This window comes from Gossypium arboreum, chromosome 9 (genome assembly GCF_025698485.1).
Source record: "Gossypium arboreum isolate Shixiya-1 chromosome 9, ASM2569848v2, whole genome shotgun sequence".
Classification (NCBI taxonomy): domain Eukaryota; kingdom Viridiplantae; phylum Streptophyta; class Magnoliopsida; order Malvales; family Malvaceae; genus Gossypium; species Gossypium arboreum.
Window position 1 is genome coordinate 37,588,610 of NC_069078.1, and position 4,653 is coordinate 37,593,262.

Genomic DNA, 4,653 nt, shown 5'->3' on the forward strand with positions numbered 1-4,653 from the left:
TATGAAAATCATATTATTAATGCATAAAGTTGAATATTTAAACACTTTTTTTCATATTCTCATGTCTCAAACCTTCATACCACATAATTAGGCTTAACTTTGGTCGAATATATTTCACAATTACTCACAAATTTTAGACTAACATCATACATATGTTTGTATCACATATCAAATAATCAGCTTACCTTATTTTCAAGTAAACAAAAAGCTAACTCATACCTGATCATTTAGCTCATTTAACGTATCCAATTACCACATCAGCATAAAGTCTTTTAGGCATAAACTTATAATAATTCAATGGCATAAAGCCTGCTAGGCCTAAGCCTGAATCTCACACCGGCACAAGGCCTACTAGACTCAAAGTCTGATTTCATACACCGGTAATAAGCCTGCTAGGCATAAGCCTGATTTAATTCACCAGCACAAGGCTTGCTAGGCTCAAAGCCCAAATATCACTATTATAAAGTTGTCTCATAAACAATTCATATATAAAAAAATTCCAGATTTCCATATAGTTCATACGGACTTTCAAATGTTATAACTCAGTCAAAACGAATGCTTGAACATAGTTACCATGCTTATACACATTCGGCATTAGCATATATTAATTCATATATTTCATTTCAGCATATATACTTTGTATTTAAGTAAAACTTACCTCAGACAACGGTAATTGGGACGAGACAACTAGTCGACAACTTTGGTTTTTCCCCGGTCCAAATCCGATTTCTACATTTCTTGATCTAATTTAATACAAATTCAACTTATTTAATCATATATTCAATCAAATTCATCCAAAAACACATAAATAGGCTAATTACAATTTTTCCCCTGAGATTTCACATTTTTTGCAATTTAGTCCCTATTTCACAAAACACAAAATACACATAATTTCACTAAACTCTAGTATAGCCAAATTTTGATAAGGTTCATAACAGCCCATTTCTTTCATTTATTTCACATTTTGACCCCCTAATTTACAAAATCCACAATTTAATCCCAAATTTGGATTTTTATCAAAAACCACTTAATTAAAATAATAATCTATCAACAAATATTTATTTTTCATCATCAAACAACAAAAACATCAAGCTATCATCAATGGCAAATCTCCAATTCATCATCAAATTCGAAAATTGAAGCATGGGTTTACTAGTATTCGAAGCAACGATCACAAAAACATAGAAATTATCAAAAACCAAACAAAATTCACTTACCAAATCAAGCTAACCATGGTCGAATGTTCAACAAGCTTTCATCTTTTCCTTTCTTTTTGATTTTTGGCAAAAACAAAGGTGATAATGGCTTTATTTTCATGCATTTGATTTATTTTATTAACTTATTTTACTAATTTACTAAAGTAACCTTTAAAAATAATTCATTTAACAACTTTGTACCTATTTGGTACGTATGAGATATGAGCTCAATATATAGTGTGTGACTTGTATAGATGGTAATAAGTTGTGCTTATGCCCACCTTTGTGTTATGAGCATGTTGATTATTGATAAATTGTTGTTGTATATCTATTTATATGCAACTTACTAAGCTTTTATGCTTACTCCCTGTCCTTTCAATTTTTCTTATAGTGCCGCCTAACTAGCTCAAGGATCACCGGAAGTTAGAGATATCGATCACACTATCGACCGAAGCATTTGGTATAGTTGGATTTATATTTTTGAATATGACATGTATAGGGTTTAGACTTTATTATTTTGTGTCTTTAAAAAAAAATTGGGCATATGGGTCGGCTTGGGTTAGAAACCCTTGATTTTGTATTAAGCATTGAATGATGGCTAACATCCATTTTGAGTTTATAAAAGATACGTTTTCATGGTTGACTAAATGTCTAATGTGGCTGATTTGATCATATGAATTGTGCTTGTTTTTGGTATTGGTTGGTATTTGTACGAACTAGGTCTGTAAGGGTGGCAATGAAGCTTGGTAAATAGCCCTATATTGTCTACACGGGCAGACAGACGGGCATGTGTCTAGGCCGTCTGTGACACATGGTATGCCCTATGGGTGTGTAGTCTGGCTGTGTGTCCCCTACACGTAAAAATTTCAAGGCAGTATGCATGGTAATAAACACACGGGTAGAGACACGACCATGTGTCTCAGCCGTGTGAAGGACACGGCCTAGCACACGGGTGTGTCTCTTGGCCGTCTGACATTTTAAGCATGCTGACATTAAAAACAGAATGTCTATGTTTTCGCACACGGGCTAGGACACGGGCGTGTCGTGGCTGTGTAAGGGACACGAGCCATTGACAAGGTCGTGTGTCTGGCCGTGTGAAAACCCCTGTAGGTGTGAATTAGAAATTAATTCTACACGGGTGCGCGGCACGGGCGTGTCCCAGGGTGCTTAGGGCGTGTGAGCCACACAGGTCATCAGCATGACCATGTCGAAATGGACACACGGGCGTGTGACCCTTCCACACAGGCGTGTTCCCTATTTTAAAGGAAAATTTCTTAAAGTTGGTTTAAGAACCCGGAATAGTCCCGAGTAGCGTTTGTAACACCTCTAACCCGTATCCGTCGCTGAAACAGGGTTACAAAGTGTTACCAGTACATACAAAACATTTACAGATTAATCGAAACATTACTATTCACTTTCTAAGATCATATATATATAACGACCTTTATTTGGGCCCTCGAAGCCAACATGAACATTAAAATCAAGTCGGAACTTAATCGATTTCTCATAAAAAATTTCGCTTAATTTTTTTAAAAATTTTACTTGTGATCAGTACCCACATGCCCGTGTGATTAGGCCGTGTGGATTCCACACGCTCGTGTGGCTTGGGACACGCTCGTGTCCCTTGTCCATGGAGCTTTCTGTTTATGACATCATCATCAATTTAGGGGCACACGGCCACATAGCACGCCCGTGCCCTAAAGTCGTGTTCCATACATGGCTGAGACACACGGCCGTGTCTCTGCCTATGTGGTCAATACCTAAGCTATTTTCCAAGCCTTGGTCAACCTTAATCTCTTACACACTCATACAAAATCAAAAGCATATAACATGGTATTCATTTAATGATTAAACATTCTCAATTAAACTACAAACATAGTATTTGTATGTCATCATACATGTATCTCTCATACTCATTTTACCTTGTCTATTATGGTACCACTTATACTTTTATACCATGATTATCATCTTACCAAATATTTTCAGCTTAATCATCAAGCATTCATATTTAAAGCTAGATTATATCTTCATAAAATACCACATTTCAGATGCGCAGAATAAAATACTTGCCTAAGACATTTCAATCCAACTTCATACCCAACAAGCATCATATTGAAACTATTTATATAAATACATGTCATGGATGTATCATTCTCATACTATTTTCTTATAAACATATATCATTTATTTTCCTCCTCCTCCTCTCCATTCCACATCCTTAATGTATATAACATTCTTGTAAGTACTATTGCAGAATTTGCTTATTAATGCTCACATCAAGCTGTTCACACAAGTCATAGTCACTGATTTATTTATAATTTGAGATACAGAGCTCCAAATTAAGATCTGTAAATTTTCTATGAAATTAGACTCATGTATCATTCCATAATAAAATTTTCAAAATTTTTGGTTTAGCCAATTAGTACAGTTTATTCAATTAAGTTTCCCCTGTTTCACTATCCTACAGTTCTGACCTCTCTTCACTAATAATTAATTATATCATAGTACAGAACTCAGATAATATTTATGTTGATTTCTATTGAAAATAGACTCATTAAGGATTCTAAGCATATAAATTTTAGCCTCAGATAAATTTTATCCAATTTTTGGTGATTTTCCAAAGTCAAAACAGGGGAACCCGAATTCATTCTGACCTTGTCTCACAAAATTCATTATATCTCATAATTTACAATTCAATTGCTTACACCGTTTCTTCTATGAGAAACTAGACTCAATAAGATTTAATGAAATATTTTTTTCATCCTATAATTCAATTGTTACAATTTATGGTGATTTTTCAAAGTTAACCTACTGCTGCTGTCCAAAACTGTTTTAGTTCAAGATGTTTATTACCATTTTTCCTCTAAATTTCACAGGTCATTGAATTCAGTCCTTGCTCAATTAGCCCATCTATTAAGCTAATTTTTCTCAATTAACATTTTATTCCATCATTCTAAACTATTACACAACCTTTGAAAATCAGAATTTTAACACTAAACCCTAATTCACAACTTTTTCACAATTAGGTCCTAAAATCAATTTCTATTGAAATTACTTGATAAAATCATCAAACAACAAAATCAAAGCTTCAAATTCATTTTGTTTCATCATAAACATCCAACACTTATCAATGGTAGCTTTCAATTTTGTCCATAAAATCAAAAACTAATGAATTAAACACTTGGACCTAATTGTAAAAGTCACAAAAACATAAAAATCTCAAAGAAAAGGGCAAGAATTGAACTCACATATGTCAAAGTATGAAAAATCAGCAACTTTCAGACCTCCCATGGTGTTTTTGCTGAAGAAAAATGATGATATATCTAGCTTTTCAATTTTGTCTTGTTTTATATGTTTAATTTACAAAATTTCCCATTTTGCCCTTGTTTCTCCATGTCCTTTTGCTGATTTTCTTGCCCAACCGTCCAGGCCATACAATTTGGGTCCAATTGCCTTT